Source organism: Oryctolagus cuniculus, chromosome 3 (assembly GCF_964237555.1).
Source record: "Oryctolagus cuniculus chromosome 3, mOryCun1.1, whole genome shotgun sequence".
NCBI classification, from domain to species: Eukaryota; Metazoa; Chordata; class Mammalia; order Lagomorpha; family Leporidae; genus Oryctolagus; species Oryctolagus cuniculus.
In genome coordinates this window covers 93,177,791-93,199,876 of record NC_091434.1, presented here as the reverse complement: position 1 = coordinate 93,199,876, position 22,086 = coordinate 93,177,791, and the positions used below count along the sequence as shown (strand labels likewise).

The 22,086-nt window shown below is 46.8% G+C and overlaps 1 protein-coding gene across 14 annotated transcripts in view; it reads left to right on the top strand.

Moving 5' to 3' along the window:
* Positions 1-1,577: 1,577 nt before the first annotated feature.
* The window catches only part of LYPD6B (LY6/PLAUR domain containing 6B), a 241,649-nt gene continuing 221,140 nt past the window's right edge, over positions 1,578-22,086 (top strand). For 4 of the 14 annotated variants that reach the window (XM_008258572.4, XM_008258567.4, XM_051848709.2 and 1 more), the window contains exon 1: positions 1,598-1,713. The gene's annotated coding sequence lies outside the window, so the exon portion shown is untranslated. Of the gene's footprint in view, positions 1,714-1,811; positions 2,012-22,086 lie in introns of those variants that run through there. The other 10 variants (XM_008258571.4, XM_017342840.3, XM_051848710.2 and 7 more) reach the window with 6 other exon arrangements.

Below are 22,086 nucleotides of genomic sequence, written 5' to 3'. Positions count from 1 at the left end.
ATGTGGGTAGCAGAGACCCAAGCACTCGGGCCATCTTCCTCTGCCTTCCCGAGTGCATTAGCAGGGAGCTGCATTGGAAGCAGGAACCGCTGGGGTGCTCTGATATGAGATGCTGGTGTTGCAAGCCCTGGCTTAACCCCCTGCTCTGCAGTGCTGGCTCTGACAGACCAGATCTTAAACAGCTATCTGTGCAGGACCCACTGATGAAAGGAAAGGAGATAATTATATCTGTTAGGGGTAGAGCAGACCACTTGGCCCTGACCTCGCCTTAACAGAAAACCTTCCATTTTGGCCTTGGAATTTTTATATATGGGCATAGAAGGGTGCTGAAAGAGTTATAAAAAGGAATGTTCTTCCTGCAACTTTAGCATTGATCCATGTTTCCTGCAGTGCACTTGAATGAGTCCTGAAATCAACATGTGAGTGGCAGCAGCACACATTGTGTGTGTGTGTGTGTGTGTGTGTGGCCATTTGTTTACTAAATGAAACAGAGAAAACTATGCCATACTCTTTGTATCCTTATTTCAACATAGCTTTGTGTCTGCAACTGCCAGGTCCCTCAGTAAATGCAGAGAGGCCTGGAAGGACCACGGCTGGTTTCAGCCGAGGGACAGCTGCAGGCCCCATTTCTGCGGAAATTCTGTCCATGGCCAAGTTTTCCCCACTGCAGACCCCAATAGCACCTGAAGGGCTCCAGGCCTGTCCATTCTCTCAAACCACAGAACTGGGCCCCAGGCTCAGCTCAGCCATCAGTGTTGGGATCTTGGATCAGTTGCCCAAACTCTGGACTGTTCGCACAGTGCAGGTGTGGCAGGACATCACTGTATTTGTGACATCTTCAGAAGTTAAAGCTATGCTTTCTGCCTACAAAGGTGGCCTGGGAGTGGAGGCCTCCCACAGGCCAGCTGCCAGGCCTGTGTGAGTGGGAGGGATGGTGGCTTGGAAGCCACTCAGTTCCACTCTGGGCCCTCAGCTGATCGGGCAGGAGCCGTGCTGGAACAACTCCAGCCTGCATCCAAGAGTAGGCTGCACGCTGGCTGTTCATCCCGCAGTAACAGTGCACCTGCTCTGCCCTGGGTGTGTACCAAGGAGCTGGTGATTCAACAGCGGACAGGCAAGGTTCCTGCCCCTTCTGGGAGAACGTCACTACCTAAAATTATCTTAGTTACAGCTTAGTGCCATTATTTTATTTGCCGGGTGGATGAGGTGTGCATGAAAAGAGCTGGGTTCTTCTAGTTCTGAACAAACTTACCTTGCACCCCTGGCCCAATCATTTCCACCCACTTCTCTCTCCATTTCTACATCGCACAAAGACAGGGGCTGAACTCCCCCTGTTCGCGCTGGGTCAGGTCCCACTCACACGCTCGCTCGTGTGCGTTTTCGGAGCAGGCCGGGCTGAGTGGGAACGGGGCTCCCCGCCGCCTCCCAAGCACTCACCGTCCCAGGTGTCACCTAACACCGGGCAGCTCAGACGATCCCTGCGGTTCCTCACTGCAGCCTGGGCCCCCCGGGGCTGCAGTCTCGGGCGGGACTCACCTGCCCCGGCCCGGCCCCCTTCGCGGCGCCCCTGGTGGCTCGGGGCGGGGAGGAGCCGCGCCCCGCCCCGCGCGGCCGCAGCCAACGCCGGCCCGCGGCGGGCGCTCTAGGAGCTGAGGCCGGCAGCCGGCAGCCGGGCGAGGGCGCCGAGAGGCCAGGCGGGCGCGGACGCCGCAGGTGAGCCGGGCCGGCGCAGCGGACTTGGGGAGGGGGCGGGGCTCGGCCTGGGGACCGCGCGTCCGGAGCCCCTGAGTGGCAGCTCTGCGGCAGGCAGTGCGCTGCGCCCCTGCCCGGAGTGCGGGGGAGAGAGAGGAGCTCGCCGGACCGCAGCGCAGAGCAGGGGAGTGGGTCCGGGGACCGCCTCAGGGCGAGCAGCTGCCAACATCTGGACCAGGAAGGAGCTGGGGTCCGGGGCCGGCTAGTGCGGCGGGAGTGTCTCGATGCCTAGGGAGCCGCCGGGCCAGCGACTTCTGCGGTACTGGAGGGGAAGTGGAGAGGCTGGGGGTCGAACTGCTGAGGAGAGCGCGGCGCTGGGGCGGGCGTTCAAGGCCAATCCCGGGGCCAGGAGCCAGCGAGCTCCCGCCTTTCCCTCTGCGGCGGCGCTTCACACCACGCCCGCGCGGGTGCGGGTGCGGCTGCTCCCCGCTGCCCGGCTTTTACTTTTGGGGTTGAATAACCGACTGACACATTGGTTATTTACCTGGGACTTCCGTAGTAAAGTCCGACTCCGGAGGGCTTAGGTTGTGAGGCTGCAGATCTGTGTGTGTGTGCCTGGGCCCTTGTGGGTAGGGGTTGGGGGTTGGAGAGATGCTGTCTACCTCCCAGAGCCTGGCCAGCAGAGAGTGACAATGTGGGAAAAGTCTCGCAGGGCATTCAGATTCTAGTTGCTAGCTGTGTGACCTTGAGCAACTTACCTGACTTCTCTGGGCTTCAGTTTCCTCAAAGGTAAAATAGGACGTTTTGTAACCATTACAGCTGGAGAGTTGCAGTCATAAGGCTTGATGAGGGTCCTCCCTTTTTCTTATGTATTGCTGTAGGACTTCATTCCTCCCAGGGGTCCCACAGCTTCAGCAGGGAAGACAGATCCAGGCAGCTCAGGTTACAGGAGGGCAGGTGGTGGTGGTGCTGCGTGTTGGGGGAGAGGGTGGGTATTCTTGACCACCAGGCTGACAGGCTCATGCCGAGGATCCGCCCAGACTGAGAGGTGCCAGGGCACAAGCCCTGCAGACCGAGGGGGCTTTGCCAGCCTCTTCTCATCCAGAATTCTTTTCTTTGTGTTGGAGTTTTGTCACTTGAAAATTGCCTTACGCGGTGTAGGAATTGAATGGCTCACCTCAATGAAGAGATGTTAGCTGAAGGTGTTAGCTTCAGGCATAGCTAGATCGGGGGTGGGGGGTGGGCTAAACAAGCTTCCTGGGCTAGTTCTCTCATGTGTATTTTGGCCTTTTCCCCTTTTGTATTGACTCCCCCCCCCCCCCTTTTGTATTGTTCTTGGTGTGGAGTGATCAGTAGCACTGATATGTATCAGAGAGAGAGAAAGAGAAAGAGAGAGAGAGAGAGAGATTCTTTCTTGTCATCCTCACAGCTAATGTTATCACTACTGGACCAAAGCAGGGCCAAGCCATCTTGTGGGACAGGGAGTGAGTTTCCATGACAGGAGTGGGTGCATCATTTGGGGGCCTCCAGTGTCAGGAGGATTCGTTCAGCTACGGTGATGGTGACTATCCCATCTCTACTGCTGGTTATTGGGTGTGGGGTAGGTTTCCAGTGAGCTCTGGGCAGACAAAAACAGGGCAATCTCTGTCTTCTCCACCTTTGCTTGCCATCACCTAAAGGAGGGCTACACTACAATGTGGCTACCTGGGGAGTGCTGTATTATGCTAGGCAGGTCTTCATCCAAGGCATGGACCACAGCCTGTGTTTTTCCATCCTTTGTTTTGTTGGTTATTCATTCATTCACTCAACATTCAAGAAATGCCCCACCTTGTGCCAAGACCTCTGCTATGAGTGCAACTGCTTGCTTTTTGAGGAGCCCCCAGTCTAGTTAAAAAGACAGATGTGCGGGTAACAGAGGCTAGGTCTGTTTACCTGTGTGGGGACGCAGTGAAGTCACCCCAGGGAAGCTGGAGTTGAGCTCGCAGCAGGAAGGAGTAGGGCTGTCCAGAGAAAAAGCACAGGACTTTCCAGAGCCCGTGCTGCGGTGGCAGGAAGGGGAGCTCCAGTTGCAGGTGGCGTGACCATGGTTACTCTACTGCCTCACATAACACATCTGGAGGTCAGTGGTCCAAAGTGGTCACAGCTCTTGGTTGGCTTCTAGAAGATGTCCCTGGCTCTCGTCCTCCACAGGATGAACTCTGTTGTGCCTTCATATGATAAGAGACAGCAGCACTGACAGCAGAGAGGCAAGGACAGGACTTGCTTCTTGATTTTTCTCCATACAACAAAGGACAGATTTTCCCAGATGTTCCCTGTGCCATTGGCCATGTGCCATTATCCAGAATGGCTAACGTGCTTACCCCAAACCAGCCACTTGTTGCAAAGCGAAGGAGAGGATGATGTCTGTGACTGTTTTGACCATGCGGTTTCCTGGAGCTCTGGGCTGTGCTCGCCTTCCTTGATTGTATCCATGTCCCATATCTGAACACAATCAGAATTCTATTAACAAGGAGAGAGCAATATTGCCTGGTGGGCTGTGAAGTGGGCAGTCAGCCGCATTTCCCACAGGGGTGACAAGCGGTGAAAGGCATGACATATACGGGAAATGAGGAGAAGTTCAGAACAATAGGGAAAGTAGAGGGTGTGGCTAAGGTAAAGAAAGGAGCTGAGGTTGGAAAAGCAGCCTGGGTTAGATTCCACATGGGGATCGCTAAGAAGCATAAATCTTGGTCCATTCTTCAAAGGGCTTCACTCGAAACCTGGAAAAGTTTTTCTGACTTTTTTGTTCTCCACCTAGTGACGCCAACAGTGGCTCACTTTCTGAGGATAGTTAGTTCTTAAGGGGTGGGTTGGGTGGAGGGGTTTCCAGAGGGGCCATGAGCCCTTTAAGAAAGTTTCGCTGTTAGTTCTGTGGGGCCTCGCACTGCACTGCCCACCTTTCCCCAGCCCCTCCCCCAAGCCCTCTCTTGAGAGCACTTGCTTGCTTGTTTCCGTATTGTTAGCTGTCTTCAGAGAAACAGTCTGGTACTTGGTGAAGACGCAGTTAGCGGTCGGTCCTGGACCAGGGCTCAGTGCTGCTGTCACTACGTCCAGGAGCCACTGCCCTAGTAGTCAAGTCTTTCAGGAAATGGGCCTCTGCCATGGACAGCTGTCCCTCAGTGATGCACTGGGATTGATTTCAGGGCTCCATGGATACCAAAATCCAAGGATGCTCTAGCTCCTCATGTAAAATGGTGAAGAGTTGGGTGTTTGTGCGACAGTTCATGCCTTCATCCCCTATTGGAATGCCGGCATTCAGTTCCCAGCTCTGCTTCCTACTGATGGACACCTTGGGGAGCAGCAGGTGGTGGTTCAAGTACTTGGATCCTTGCCACCCATGTGGGAGACCTGGATTGAGTTCCCGGCTCCCGGGTGGAGTGTGAACCTGCAGACACACATTGTCTCTCTTTCTTTCTTTCTTTTCCCCTGAGTCTAGAAACAAAATAATAAAGAACTGAATAAAATGATGTGGCATTTGCATATAACCTACACACATCCCCACATTATTTTAAGTCATCTCTACGTGATTTATGATACCCAATACAACGCAAATGCTGTGTAGATAGTTGTTCTGCTGTATTGTTTGGAGAATGATGACAAGGAAAGAAAGCTGTAGGTGTTCAGTTCATTTCTTTTTGGTGTAGGACAGGTCAGCTGCAGTGTAACTGTGTGCAGTTGCTGACTGTGTGCATGTGGAAGCTGTGGCTGTGGCGGGCTGGCTGCACCACTTTGAAATGACGTAGCCTGTCTTCATCTGAAGCAGGAACTGAGTGCCGCTCTTTGCTACCGTTTGATACAGTGGACAGGCTGGACACTTAGATTGGACCACCAGCGGTGCTACTTCTCATGGTCCTCCATCCTGAAAATCTAGCCAGCAGTGAAATTGGCAAAAAGGCCTGGTCACTGATCCTGGAAGAAAGGAGGGCGGCATATTTGTTGTTTTCATGAGCACGGCTGACATGGGCTGGCAGGGATCCCTGCGGGAACAAGAGGGAGTGAGCTAGGGAGAGATGCCTTGGGCAGTTCCTCATCCCACATGTATTCATTGAGCACTTGCTGCATGTCAGACCTTATTCTAGGTGCTGGGGATACAGGGGTGCTTAAGAAAGACAACCTCTCTGTTCTCATAGAGCTTAAAATCTCCTGAAATGAAACATTTATTTCTGTGTTGTCTAATATGTCAGGTGGTGGCAAGTACTGTAACGAGAAATAAAATAGGTGCAGAGACGAGTGCAATTTCTGGAAACAAACTGGGCCTTGTGCAGGAAATATTAAAGGTTTATTTTTCTCTCTTGTTCCAGCAGAAAATAGTGGCTTGGACAGGTATGATTTTGGTTAAAAAAAATAAAAAGCCAGATGTTCACTTGGAAGAAGAATGCTTGATATTGAATGACTTGATCTTACTGAATTTCTTTCATACAGCATTTTTGTTTGTTTGTTGTACTTCACTTTGTTCCTAAGCGTGATTTACCATGATTTACCGTTTACAAGAACATGGTACTAAGGGATGAGAAATAAGTGAGGAAATATGAGCAAAGGGAAAGTAAGGGTCATTGCTTTCATCACCATGTTCTAGCCGTGTTTAGTTTCGGTAGCAGGGGAAGGAGAAACTATGGTGATAAAAATGTGATGATTCATACTTAGGAATCTTAGTTAAAAGGTGAGAAAATGAATTTTGATGCCTTAGAAAGTTATACTATTTTGTGTATTTAAACAGACCTTTTTATTGGAAAGCAAAATTGTCTATCAATACTTAAATGAAATTTATCTCCTGAGTTCAACAAAAACTAATATTTTTGTTAATATAGAGTGAATCAAAGATGAACAGATCAAAAGTCTCATTCTAGTGTCAAAAAATATAGTACAAATAAAAATTGATGAGAGGTTATGTTTGGATCCATAACTGACTATACAAAATATGTGAATTCAAATAAAAATTTACAGCATACAAATGTCATGCAGAGCTGATTTCCAAATCTTTTAAAAGATTTATTTATTTATTCTGGAAAGCAGAGCAACAGAGATAGTGGGAGAGATAGAGAGAGAGAGGAGAGAGAGAAAGAAAGATAGATATCTTACATTTGCTGGTTTACTCCCCAAATGACACAGCCACAGCTGGGCCCAGCTGAAACCAGGAGCCTGGAACTCCATCTGGTTCTCCCACATGAATGGCAGGACCCATGTACTTGAACCATTTCCCTCCCCTTTTCACTCTTCCCTCCCTCCCTGCCTCCTTTTTCCCCTCCCTCCCTCCCTCCCCCCTTCCTTCCTTCCCCTTTTCCTCTCTGTCTCTCCCTCCCTACTTCCCTCTTTTCTTCTCTCCATTTTTCCCTTCCTCCTTCCTTCTACTCACTCCACCTCTCTTTCTTCCTTTCATTATTTCATTTATTAAAGAGGTAGAAGGAGAGACAGACAGAGCTCTCATATGCTGGACCACCCGTCAGATGCTCACAGAGCTGAGCCAGAGCCTTGTCCAAGACCAGGGTCCAGGAACTTAACCTGCATCTTCATGTTGGTGGCGGGTACCCAACTACTTGAATCATCATTGCTCGCTTCCAAGGTTAACACAGCAGGAAGCTGGAATCCAGAACAGAGATAGGACTCGAGCCCAAGGGCACTGATATGGGATATGGGCATCCCAACCACTAGGCCAAATGCCTGCCCCTCAGTGTGTTGTGTGTCTGGCATGATGTAGATTCCTCAGCAGTATTTCCCACCTCCTCACTATTCTGGCCCATTTTGTGTGCTGGGCACTGTGTCAGGCACTGGACGAGAAGCCCAGGATTTTACCGCCTTGGCCTGTTTGGGGATAATGCCAGTCGTTACGAGCGTCAGAGTCGTGTACTGGGTAAGTGCTCTTAGGGGTCACAGGGTGAGAGAAAGGTCACCCAGGTGGTCAGGGAAGACTTGATTTGGCCCTTGAAGAGAAGCACCAGATATATCAAGTGGAAGGCATTTGTGGGTGAGAGGATTTGGAAGAAGAAAAAAGTTTTATTAGTGGTTCCCCAAGTTGAATGATAACTCTGGTCTTCTAGAGGTGAATTGGATCCAGAGGATCTGCGAGTACTGTGGGTTCATTATAGAGGGAAATCTAATTAAAAAAATTTTTTTTATGGTAGAGGATATATAAAATCCACGAAGGCACCAGACTCCCCCAAGTCCGGGCCTTCGTGGCCAGAGCTGTCAGGGGCTGTGCCTCTGACAAATGTGGTTTGTGTGTTGTTCTGGAAACAGCTGCCAGGGCCATTGCACGGCTGGTATCTTTAGCCCTGCTTCTTTGTGACTCCCATCAAGTTGTGGAGCGACTGCCTGTGGTCCCTGGCCTAATTCTGTCTCCATTCTCTGCTCAGAGGGCCCTTAAACAGATGTATTACTAAGAAATATATATTGTCAAAGTGTGCTACCTCTACAACACTTCACAATCTGCTTCATCTATGAGACAGTCTCCTGAGAGTCTCGTTCATGGTCAAAAAGCATCACCGTCTAAAATATTGCTTAAAAGCCAGATAGCACATCATTGGTGCTGTGTGAAAGGCATGTCATTCGTTCTGGGACTGTTTTACTTTGGTAGAGGGAAGTACATCATGAGAAAAACAGGCACTGTGTATACGTTATTTGTCCCTCAGCAAGGGGTGGGGACGAGAAGCGTTAGAACAAAGATGAGGGCTGGGAGCAGCCTGCTGCTGTGCCTACCCTGCAGGGTAGATATTAGTGTTACTGGGAAATATGCATTATGAATTCCTTTTAGAATTTGGTAGTTTATCTCCTGGGAAGAATGATAAATCAAAAGTATAGACCTATATAATTCTTTATATTTCTCTTTATGCCTTGTCAGTCAGGAAGCCTGGAGCGAGCTAAGTGTAAAAATACTCGGTTTCAGTACTAATTCTATTTTGTGTCCTAAGCTTGAAGATATTCTGTCTTAATATGATTTCACTTTTTTAAAAACAATTTTTACTTTGTCCCTATTACCATGGTGGTATATATTCACTATAGAAAATTTGGAAAATAATAGCTTTCTACCTCAATGTGAAATTTTCCCATCTGGCAGAATACTCCCTGCATACCTTTGATTCAATCATCATCATTCTTTTAAGCACATATGTGTGTATGCAGACCTGTATAAATTTCACAAAGATGAAATGATACCTTTCACACCGTATTTCTAAAACTCAGCGTTTATAAACCTTTCCCATGCCAGTAAATACTGCTGTGCAGCATTATTTTTAATGGATGCTGTATTTCATCATGAAGATACATTTTGTTGCAGTGCTTCTGGCTTGCATTGGCCTTTTTGCTCTTATAAATGACTTGGTCGTGGACATTCTTGTAGCAAAATCTCTGAGCACATCCACAATTATTTTCCTGGAGTGAGTTTCTAGAAATGACGTAGTTGAGTAAAAGGCTATAGTATTTGCAAGGCTTTAGAGCTATAGTTCCACATTGCCCACCAGAAAGCATGAACTGACCCATCTTATCACCTGCAGTTTGAGAGGGTCTTCGTCCCCCAAGTCTTCTCCAGGATCATGAGTATCTTTATGCTCTGAAAACTGTAAATATGCAATGCATGAAATTTATTCCCTTTGTATAAATTTCGAAAAGTAAAAAAAGAAAATCTCTGTTAGGAGGCAGGACTTGTGACTATGACCAAGTGAAGACGTTGGCAAACTGTGTCTCTCAGAAGACACTAAAAATCTGGACAGACGAGCAGAAGCAGCCATGTCATCACTCTGGGGATCTATCAAAGGCATGCAACATTCTCAGAAGTGTTTGTTTTTGAAAACTGTGGAAATTTGTTTAACAACAGTGGGATCTTGTGGTCTCCTTGTCTGGGGCTGCTCCCATCCCCCTGTCACTCCCAGCTTGGTGGATGCAGAGGTGTCGCCTAGGTGAGGAGACCGTGAGCACCAGTGCCTTAGCTTTCCAGATCAAAGAGGCTTGCTCAGTGTGCATTGGAGGTGAGGCGTGACACTAACACAGTCCCTCTCTCCTGTTTTGGTATACCTTGAATCTTTAGAAAATAAAATGAAAATGTCCCTGAATTATAAACATTTATGTTGTAGAAAAAGTGGAAAATAAACATGAAAAGAAGAAATTACAAGGCTCCTTAAGCCCTCTTGGTGCGTATTCTTCTCTGGTAGCTTGTTTCCATAGAGCTTTCTGCAGAGTGTTCTGTTGTACCCAACACAGGAGCCACAGGAGCCATGCAGTCATTGAGCAGTTGACATATGGCCAGTGTCACTGAGGAGCTGCATTTTAAATTTTGAATAATTCTAATAAATTTAAATTTGAATATCCACTGTGACTAGGGACTACCTTGTCACTGGTTCTATTATTTCTTTTTTTTTTTTTTTTAAGATTTATTTATTTGTTTAGAGTCAGAGTTACACAGAGAGAGAAAGGGAGAGGCAGAGAGAGAGAGAGAGAGAGGTCTTCCATCCACTGGTTTACTCCCCAACTGGCTGCAATGGCCGGAGCCAGGAGCTTCTTTTGGGTCTCCCACGTGGGTGCAGAGGCCCAAGGACTTGGGCCACCTTCTACTGCTTTCCCAGGCCATAGCAGAGAGCTGAATTGGAAATGGGGCAGCTGGGACTAAAACTGGTGCCCATTTGAGATGCTGGCACTGCAGGTGGCAGCTTTACCTGCTGCGCCACAGTGCTGGCCCCTGATTCTATTATTTCTACAATTTAGAAACATGGATATGTGTTTACATAGTGTAAAAGACAAAAATGGGTCACACTGCCTTTTGTGGAGTGTAAACTTCCTTTTCTGCTTAGCAATATATTGTGAACATATTTTTAATGGCTGGATTGTATTAATTAAGTTGCTGAACCATAATTAGTTTAACAGTCTCTGTTGTACCTTCAGAATAGTTCCAAGATTTTGATGTTACAAATAACATTGCCTAGACCATATTTAGAGGTAAAACTGTGATGTTTCTCATTATTTAGAGAGTAAATTCATAGGATTTGAACTATTCAAGGGTAGGCATCTGGTACAGCAGTTAAGACACTGCTTGGGACTCCCACTTCCATATTGCATGCCTGGGTTTGAGTCCAAGGTCTGTTTCTGATTCCAGCTTCCTTTTCACGCACATCCTGGGAGGTAACCAGTGATGGTGCAAGTAGTTGGGCCCTTGCTATCCAGTGTAGATTGAATCCCATTCTCTTGGCTTTGGACTGACCCAGCTCTGACTATTGTAGGCATTTGGGGAGTGAACCAGTGCATGAAAGGTCTCTTTGTTTCTGCCTTTGTCTCTGTGCGCCTCTGTTTCAAATAAATAAAAATAAGATATATTTCAAAAATAATTTTAAAAGTTTAAACTATTTGGTATTTTCTAAATCTGTCATCCAGAGGCCATTTTTACCAGTGTTATATGAGAGTGTGTCACCATCATTATTTAACTGAGATGTAATATACCTACAATGACGTTTACCCAAAGTTGTGCAACCATTGTCACTATCCTATTCCAGAATACTTTTTGTCCCACTCCCCAAAGAAATCTCATACCTGTTAACAATCACTCCCCAACTCCACCTCCCCACTGAGTCCCTGGCAACCACTGACCTACTTTTTGTCATGATGGATTTGCCTATTCTGGACATAAATGGAATTCTACTATATGTGACTTAGCGTCTTGTTTTTTTCACTTAACATAATGTTCTCAAGGCTTAAGGTTCATAGTGGTTTCCAAGCTGTAACATAAGTCAGTACTTCATTCATTTTTATGGATATGTCATACTGTGTTTATCCTTTCATGAGTTTATGGAATTTGGGTTGTTTCCACTTTTTGACTATTTAGAATCATGTTTCTAACATCCACATGTGAGTTTTTGCATGGACATATGTCTTCATTTCTCTCAGATATATAGCTAGGAGTGGAATTGCTGGATCACGTGATAGCTCTAGGTCTGAACTTCTGAGGGACTACCAGACTGTGTGAGAGTTTCAGTGTCTGCTTATCCTTGCCTACTCTTTATTGTCTGAGTTCTTGCTTATAACCAGCCCAGTGGAAGTGAAGTGATATCTCTGTAGTCTCAAAGAGTATTTTCCTAATGAGTAATGTTCAGCGTCTTCTCATGTGCTTATTGGCCATTTGTATATCTTTCTTAGAGAAACCTCTGTTTAAATCATTCGTCATTTAAAAATTCGGTTATTTGTCATTTTGCTGAGGATTTGTAAGAGGTTTTATATATTCTGGATAATAGATCCTTTTCAAAGACTTGAAAATATTTTCTTGCATTCTGTAAATTGTCTTTTCACTCCACTGATGGTATCCTTTGAAGAATGTAAGTTCTAAATTTTGATGAAGTCCTGTTCATCTATTTTTCCCTTTTTTGCTTATGTTTTTGGTGTCAGATCTAAGAAAGGGTTGTTTAATCCAAGATCAAAGGTTGATACTGATGTTTTTCCTAAGAATTTTATTTTAAAGATTTACTAATTTATTTGAAATGCAGAGTTAGAAAGAGAGAGATATATATCTTCCATCCACTGATTCCACCCCCAGTGGCTGCAATGACTGGGATTAGGGCACACAGAAGCCAGGAACCTGTCCCTCTGGTTTTTCCACATGAGTGGCAGGGATCCAAACACTTGTACTATTTGCTGATGCTTTCCCAGGTGCATTAGCAGGGAGCTGGATAGGAAGTGGAGTAGCTGGGATTCAAACAGGCACTCGTATAGGATGCTGACACCACAGACGGCTGTTTAACCCACTGCACCACAACACCAGCCTCAACAATTTTATATCAGCTCTTTCATTTAGGTATTAATCTAGTTTGAGTTAATTTTTGTAGATGTTATGAGTTAGAGATCCATATTCATTCTTTTTTTTTTTAAAAGATTATTTCATTTATTGGAAAAACAGAGTTACAGAGAGAGGTAGATACAGAGAGAGAGGTCTTCCATCCGCTGTTTCACTCCCTAGGTGGCCGCAATGGCCAGAGCTGCGCCAATCCGAAGCCAGGAGCCAGGAGCTTCTTCCGGGTCTCCCACATGGGTGCAGGGGCCCAAAGACTTGGGCCATCTTTTACTGCTTTACCAGGCCAGAGCAGAGAGCTGGATCGGAAGAGGAGCAGCTGGGACTAGAACCGGCACCCATATGGGATGCCGATGCTTCAGGACAGGGCTTTAACCTGCTGTGCCACAGTGCTGGCCCCATCCACATTCATTCTTGTGCATATGGTTATCTTGTTGCTCCAGCACTATTTGTTGAAAAAAAAAAAATGTTTCTGCTATTGACTTGTCTTGGCATCCTTGTCAAAGTGAATTATAAACATATGGGTTTCTTTCTACACTCAGTCCTGTTCCATTGATATATCTATGTCTATTCTTTGTTAGTACCATATACTCTTGATTATTATTGCTTTGTAGTAGTTTTGAAGTTGGGAAGTATAAGTATTCCAATTGTATTCTTATTCAAGATTGCTTGGCTCTTTTGGGGGTTCCTTACATTTCCATAGGATTTGTTTTATTTATTTATTTATTTATTTGAAATGCAGAGAGAGAGAGAGAGAGAGAGAGAGAGAGAGAAAGAGAGAGAGAGAGAGAGAGAGAGAGGAATCTCTCCTCCACTTGTTCACTCCCTAAATGGCTGCAACAGCTAGGGCTGGGTCAGGCTAAAGCCAAGAGCCAGGCATTCCATTCAAGTCTCCTACAAGGGTGGCAGGGTCACAAGTACTTGAGCCACCCTCCACTGCCTCTGTGGGTGCATTATCAAAGAGATGATCAGTGGCAGAGCAGCCAGGACTCCAACCAGCACTCTGATTTAGGATGCCAGGGTCACCAATGGTGGGTTAACCTGATGCACTACATCACCAGCCCCATAGCTTCTTGTTTCTGCAAAAAAATCCAGCTAGAATATTGATGATATTTGCACGGAATTTGTAGACACTTTGAGGAGCATTGCCATTAAAAATTATTTATTTATCTGAAAGGCAGAGAGAGAGACAGATGTGGAGAGGAGAGAGGAGAGAGGAGAGGGGAGAGGGGAGAGGGGAGAGAGGAGAGAGATCCTCCATCCAGGAGCTAGGAACTCCATTCTGGTTTCCCATGTGGGTGGTAAGGACCAAAGTATTTGGGTTATCTTCTGCTGCTTTCCCAAGCACATTAGCAGGAAGCTGTTTTGGAAGTGGAGCAGCCAGGACTCAAACCAGTGCTCATCTGCTAAGTCAGTGTTGCAAGTGGCAGCTTAGCCCACTGCACTACCATGCCAGCCTGATCATATTAACAGCATTAAGCTTTCTAATCATGAACATGAGATGTTTTTCCAGTTATTTATGTTCCTCTAAATATCTTTGGATGATGTTTTGTAATTTTCAGTGTACAGGCTTTGCACTTCTGGTGTTAAATTTGTTCCTGAGCATTTTATTCTTTTATGTGTGGTACAACTGAAATTGACAGTTTCACTTTTGGATTGTTTATTGATGGTGCACAGAAATTCAGTTGATTCTTGGGTTTTGATCTTGGGTTCTGGAACTTTGCTAAGCTTTTTGATTAGCTCTAATAACTTTTTACTGTATTTGTTATTATTTATTATATATAAAATCACATCATTGATAAATAGCGGTACTTAGTTTCCTTCTTTCCAAACTGAATGCCTTTTTCTCCCTTGCCTATCTTGGCTTTGTAGAAATGACAGTACAGTGTTGAGTAGAAGGGGTGAAAGCAGAAATCCTTCTCTTGTTCTGAGAGATGGCCAGTATTATTTGTACTATTTCTCTATGGTCATTAAAATTAACAAAAATTTTTGTTTATTGATGGGGAGGAAAAGGGAGAGAGAGAGAGTGAGAGAGTGAGAGAGTGAATTAGTGAGAGTGAGAGCAAGAGAGTGAGAGAGAGAGAGAGAAAAACAAGCACTTCCATTTCCTGATTCACTCCCCACATGCCCGAAATGGCTGGGTGGAGTTGGGCCACACAGAAGGGAGCCAGAAACTCAATCCAAGTCTTCCATGTAGGAGGCAGGAATCCAATTACTTGAACCATCACCACTGCCTCCAACGTGTGCTTGGCAGAAGCTGGAGTCAGGAACTGGACCTAGGACTTCAGCTCAGGCTCTCTGATGTGGTATTGGGGAATCTTAACCACATAAGTAAGCACCTCCTCCTAACACCACTTATATTCCAAGCATCTGGGTCATGGACAAGTGTTGCTGTCTGATTCCTTCTAGGGAAGGAATGAAAATTCCCTTTGTCTTAGGCATTGGGTGTCTTGGCATAGAGGCTACTAGAAAAGAGGACTTTAATGTTAACATGAAGGAGTTTGGCTAACACTATCTAATATTTAAACTTTTGCTATTTAAAATTGAAATACTAGTTTTTCCACATCTTTGGGTGCCTACTATATGCCCATGTATGTGCTGGTGTCACAAAGGTGAACTAAATGCAAGTTACGTCCTCAGGGTGCACACAGGCGAGACACACAGGGAGGGATTCTGGCAAGTGGTTCCCATTAAAGGATAACCTGTCTGAAGGAAACAGATGATTGGATAAAGAAATTATGGGATATGTATACCATGGAATATTACACAGCAGGAAAAAATGAAATCCTGTTGTTTGCATCAAAATGTATGCTACTGGAAAACATTTTACTTAATGAAATAAGCCAGTCCCCAAAAGACAGATACCCCATGTTTTTTCTGATCTGTGGTAACTAATAGAGCACCTAAAAGGTTATAGAAGTGAAATTGACACTTTGAGAAGCAATGAATTTGAACAGCCTTTGTCTTGACTACTGAGGAACTGTTTTTTTTTTTTTTTATTTTCATACTATTTGTTGTACTCTTAGTGTAGGCTAAATCTTATTGTGTATAAAGTTAATTTAAAATAGATCTTAGTGGCCGGTGCTGCGGCTCACTAGGCTAATCCTCCGCCTGCGGCGCAGGCACACCAGGTTCTAGTCCTGGTAGGGGCGCCGGATTCTGTCCCGGTTGCTCCTCTTGCAGTCCAGCTCTCTGCTGTGGCCCGGGAGGGCAGTGGAGGACGGCCCAAGTGCTTGGGCCCTGCACCCGCATGGGAGACCAGGAGGAAGCACCTGGCTCCTGGCTTTGGATCGGCGCAGTGTGCTGGCCGTAGCGGCCACTTGGGGGGTGAACCAATGGAAGAGAGACCTTTCTCTCTATCTCTCTCTCTCACTGTCTAACTCTGCCTGTCAAAAAATAAAAAAAAAATATAGAACACTGTTCTCATTTGGAAAAAAAAGATAATAGATCTTAGTAAAAAATAAGAATGGGAATAGGAGAGGGAGGGAAGGAGGGTAGGAGTACTGGTGGGAGGGAGTGTAGGGTGGGAAGAATCACTATGTTTCTAAATTTGTACCCATAAAATGCATGAAGTTTGTATACCTTAAATAAAAGGTTTCTAGGTAAAAAATAAAATAAAGTCGATCCTTTTTAATAATACATGGTAGACCTAAAAAAAGGGGAAGTTCATGCACAAGTTTTCATAATCTGCAATTTCTGTGGACATTTTGAAGACCTCTCATTTGAATGGATTTCAAAAGTTTTTGCAGTAGGGACTAGTGGTGTGGTGCAGTGGGTTAAGCTGCTGCTTGTGACACCAGTATCCCATATGAGTGTCAGTTCGTGTCCCAGCTGCTCTGCTTCTAAACCAGTTCCCCACTAATATGCCTGGGAAAGCATTAGAAGAAGGCCCAAGTGCTTGGGCCCCTGCTACCCACATGGGAGACCCAGGTGAAGCCCTGGCTGTTAGGCCATTTGGGGAATGAACCAGCAGATAGGAGATTCTCTTTCTGTCTCTCCCTCTTTCTGTCACTCTGCCATTCAAGTAAATAAAATAAATTTAAAAAGATTTTATTGCAACAACATAAACTTATCTTTTAATGCCATTTTCCATGAACTTTTTCATTTTCTTGGAGCCCCAGTTTTCTGCTAGAACATTCACTATCTACCCCCTTAATATCAAGGAATTTTAGGATGGGAGCCTTGGAAATTATTTTAAAATTTTTATTTATTTGTTTATTTATTTTTATTTTATTTGAAAGATAGAGAGACAGATCTTCCATCTGCTGGTTTACTCCCCAAATGACTGCAACAGCTGGGGCTAGACCAGGCTAATCTAGGAGCCTAGAACCCAATCCAGGTATCCCATGTGGGTAGTAGGGATCCAATCAGTTGAACCATCATCTGCGTCCTCCATGGGTGCATGTTGTCGCTCCCCCTCTTCGTGGAGGAACGACACAGGACCCTGCGCTGTTCTTCTGTCTGCTCGGCCCTCCCCGGGTTTGCTGCTGGTTCTTCCCGGGTTGGCTACCGACCCTTCCACCTCCGTGGAAGGACGGTTCCCCCTGCCACATTCCCCACATCCGCGGGGGAGCGGCACACCGCCAGCCGGCTCTCTTGGGGGCTGCACAGGTGTTCCCTCAGATGTTCCCCTTAGATGTTCCTGGTGCATGCCGTCTCTCTCCTCCTTTATAGTCCTCCTCCGCCAATCCTAACTCGGCTGCCCACACGCCGAGTACGCTGCTCTCCTCCAATCAGGAGCAGGATCAGCTCCTGGAGGTCATCACTCAAGTTGGCAAGAGGCAGCTGCGTAGAAGCTGTTTTCTTCTCTCCCAGCGCCATATTGTGGGAGAGCAGATGCATAGAATAAGTCTTAATTCCAGTAACTTAGTCCAGTCTGGGTTGCTCCCCACAGATCCCCCTTTCTTTTTATTTTTTGGCGTTGATACGTGCCTGTCTTCGGTGTCCCGCGGCACACACTCTGCTCTGCTTGCTAGAGTTGCCCAGAGGTGCTTACAAGCCCTATCAATCAGGCAAACCGAATCCGGGTCCTCTCTTCGCCATGTTGTGAGGAGGTTTTTAGGCGCTGATGCGTGCCTGTGTTCGGTGCCCTGCAGCGCATGCTCTACTCTGCTAGAACTGCCTGCAGGTGCTTACAAGTCCTACCAGGCAAACCGAACCCAAGCCTTCTCATTGCCGTATTGTGGGGAGACTTATTGGTGTTAATTCGTGCCTGTCTTCGGTGACCTGCGGCGCATAAGCTGCTAGCCGCCCGCAGGTGCTTATCGTCCTAATCAGGCAGACCGAATCCAAGCTCTCTCATTGCTGTGTTGTGGGGAGGCCTTTCTCTATTTCTCTATCTCCGGGCATTCCTATTTCTCCTATTTTACTTCTATCTACCAGCATTCCTATTTCTCTCATTTTACGTCTAAACTTCTGTTTTTCTTATCCCTGCGGCTTCCCGGCGCCCGCCCCGAGGCTGCTTCTCGGCGGCTTCCCGGCTCTGAGCCGCTTCAGCCAGCACTTCTCTCATCTGCGCGGCTTCCCGGCTTCGCGCCTGCACCACGGCCTTGCACTAGCCCAGCGATCCCTATCTACTTGTGCCCCGCACGCTCTCTCTGCGCGCGGCAGCCTCCGCGAGTCACACAGCCCCAGCTCACGTTTCTGCCACTGGTATTCAATCTAAGTTCCCCGGGCTAACCTGGCGAATTCAACCTAGCTCACGCATCTGCCCCTTTCAGTCTGGCTTCCCGTCCTTTGCTCCCCGGGCTAATCTGACAGATTCCAACCTGGCGGCCCACGTCTCTGCCTCTGGTTCCAGATTTTCGCCTTTTGCCCCCCGGGCTGACTTAAAGAATTCCAAGCTGGCTTACGTCTCCGCCTCGGCCTGCCCCCCGCGGCTTCAATTTCCCTAACATTTTTCTCTACCCGGTATGTTTCCCTAAGTTTTCTTCCAACAATATTCCTCCCTCATTTCTCCTGGCTTCTCCCCACAGTCTGTATCCGAGTCTGTTTGTTCTAGCTTTCACTTTTGCTTTCGACCTTAGAGATTTCTCCCAGCTTCCCCCCGTAGTCCATATCCGAGTCTATGCCTAGGCTTTTGATAGCTTCTTCCGGCACCTTTTCCGTCCGGCTTTCCCCTAGGCTCTTTGCTAGTCTCTCTCTCCGGTATTTTCCCACTTCTTCCCGTTTCTTCCCTCCTAGGTTTCCTATCCGAGTCACGGCACCATTATGTCGCTCCCCCTCTTTGTGGAGGAACGACACAGGACCCTGCGCTGTTCTTCTGTCTGCTCGGCCCTCCCCAGGTTTGCTGCTGGTTCTTCCCGGGTTGGCTACCGACCCTTCCACCTCCGTGGAAGGGCGGTTCCCCCTGCCACATTCCCCACTTCCACGGGGGAGTGGCACACTGCCGGCCGGCTCTCTTAGGGGCTGCACAGGTGTTCCCTCAGATGTTCCCCTTAGATGTTCCTGGTGCATGCCGTCTCTCTCCTCCTTTATAGTCCTCCTCCGCCAATCCTAACTCGGCTGCCCACACGCCGAGTACGCTGCTCTCCTCCAATCAGGAGCAGGATCAGCTCCTGGAGGTCATCACTCAAGTTGGCAAGAGGCAGCTGCGTAGAAGCTGTTTTCTTCTCTCCCAGCGCCATATTGTGGGAGAGCAGATGCATAGAATAAGTCTTAATTCCAGTAACTTAGTCCAGTCCGGGTTGCTCCCCACAGCATGTTAGCAGGAAGCTGGATTGGAAGCTGAGTATCTGGGACTTGAACCAGGCACTCTGATCTTTGTAAGTTGTTTCATCCAACTCCGTATTTTTCAATAGGCATAACCTCTTACTTTGTCCAAGAATTTCTATTCTTGCTCATTAGCAACTCTGATTTCTCTGAAATGTCTTATTATACACACCAGCTCCCTACCCTATCCCGTGTCACACACTCACATGCATGCACACACACACACACACACACACACACACTCTCTGTAGGCAGGCAATCCGTGTACAGCCCATTCCTGGCTCCACTTGTTGTGTCTGGTTTGGGTAATCTAACACCAGCTACCACGCTCATCTTGAATGTGACTCATCTAGGATTCCTGCTTCATTTTGCCTGTGAAGGATACTCAGTCTTGTCCTTTCCATCGATGCTGATGACATGGAATTGACAAGGAGGGGGACGACGTTATCCGACTCCAGTCTGAGTTATCCAGAAAGCCTCTTCGGGGAGGCTTCCTTGCTGGTTAATTGTACACTCAACTTTCCTTGGAAAGAGGATACCCCATCTGTTTTAAACTTGTCAATTAAGAAGACTCTCACTAGGACACATACAAAGCCATCCCTATGTGTTTACTGTTAAGTCATTCTTCCAGACAAGAATGGAAGTAGTTTTAACAAAAGCAATTAAGTAGGTCAGTCACACCTTAAAATGCTTACTTGGTTTTTTTATGTCAATTCAAAATTGAATGGTATGTGCGTTTCCATTTTTACTTTTATATTTAAAAAGAAACTCTTTATTCTAGCTTCTGTATATGTTATTTATGACTATGATGAAATGACATCAGGTTACTTTTATCATTCCACTGGTAAAATGGAATGCAAACCATGTGGTCTTAGGCTACAAAAGAAAATGAATTGTCTCCACAAACCTTTCAAGTTTAATTAACTTTTAAACCAATATGAAGTTCCGGTTCTCTCTTTTTTTATTATTACATTGCGTTTTTTCCCTTTTGATTATGTGAGAGGCTGAGATAAGAATGTAGAGTCCTTTCTGGTTCACATTGTTTACTGCATGATACAGCAGCCAATTCAATCAAAGAGGAAATAGGAACAACCCTATTTGTGCCTTGTAAGCGATTTGTAAAGGCCCCTCCAGTTCCTACAATTCACTGTTAGCTTTTCTCCTTGTAGACTTCTAAAATGAAATTAAAATGCAGGGCAAACAGTACTTTAAAAGCAGCACCGATCTTGTGTAGGGGCGGACGCAGCCGACTGAAGAATTACAGCATTGCGGGCAGTCAGTCATTTCCTTCTGTGCTGCAGGAAATGCCTCCCATGAGGAGAGGGGATCCCGGGAAGGTTGCAGGGGATCCCGGGAAGGTTGCAGGTCATCCCAGGCCTCCGATGACTTAAGCATGTTCCGGGTCATTGTGGGGGTGGGGGAATGGATTGATGGTTATAGCAGAGCTTCCCCTGATATGTATGATAAATGCATTACTAAAACATACTGTCACTCAGTTGCTGTTGAGCTCCGCTAGAGAGCTCCGGGACTCACTAAAGGGGAAGGAGGCAAGGAAGGTGTGGATGGCTCTTCCTAGAAGAGGGGCTGACACCATGCAGAGGAAACAGCATGTGGGCTGGCAGTCAGGAACCAAAGTCCTGTTCTCGGTCTACCAACTGTGTGACCTTGGATAAGTCCCTTACCCCTCTGAACCATAGTTTTGATCGCTGCAAAACACAGGTTTGCATTAAATACATGATTTCCAAGCCAGATTCCCAAGATTCCCCCAGGCCATCTCAGGAGTTGTTTCTATACCAACCACTGAGGTCCCTGGTCTTTGCCCCCCAAAGGGAGCAGCCTCAGTTCTTCCATGTTGATGCCTCAGCAAGCTTTGGTTGGAAGTGCTTGAAACTTCCTAGGCGGCCAGGTCGCAAAGCCGCTGCAGGTTCTGACATCGCAGTTGTCTGTCACCCTGACATCTGGTCCAAGTGGAACATGAAAGGGATCAGAAGCACCCATTATTCTGGGACTCCCCCCCTCCTTCTCAGCGAGTCCTAACTGCAGGTTGGTGACTGTGAAGCTGTCACAAGGGGAAGGAGTCTGCGTTTATCGGCTCTCGGTCTGTGACACCAGGACACCCCCTTCCACTCGGACTGGATAGAGTTTCTCCAAGTCTGGGGCCCCACCACTGAAGCAGCCTGGGAGATATGCGATTTTGAAGGCAGCCCTGGCCTCCACCACAGGCCCTCGTCAGCACTCTGTGGGAGCTGTCAGCCGCCGAGCCCTGACCCTGTAATGGGGATCTGTGAGGTTAAGGCAGTAATAACCACCTGTCAGCTGCATTGGGATTGCAAGCGCCGGGCCTCCCTGTGAGTTGCTTGCTAGCTCCTGTTAAATAAGCCTTTTCTACCCCATGTCAGGTCTTCATCTATCTCTTCCTTGTCACGGGCATCTTTTCCTTTCACACCTTCGTAATGGACCTTCCTGGGCCGTCAGATTCCTCCGTTCCCTTTGGAAGCTTAATGCGTGCATTCTTGTGTTGCCAAGAGTAAGCATTTAGGGAGGAGGCCTCTGAGTCCCCTGCCATTTCAAGCAAACACAGTGCCTTTTGTTACTTGTCCCAGGACAACCTGGCGAACACATAAGCCTCAAGGAAAGGTCTGGCCGAGGTGATGGTCATGAACGAACTTCTCGGATTGAAGTATATATAGCTGGAGACCCAGGGGTGCTGAGCGTTTTAATTAACATTGATTAGAGATGAATACTTGGCTATTTAAAAATGGAATTTTAAATCTCCTGTCCCCATACCCATTTCCCCATCATGTTGTTCCTCTCATCTGCTTTTTAATTCAGTTAATTTTTATTGAGCTTGTATGATGAGACCAGGCTCCCTGCTAACCACTGGG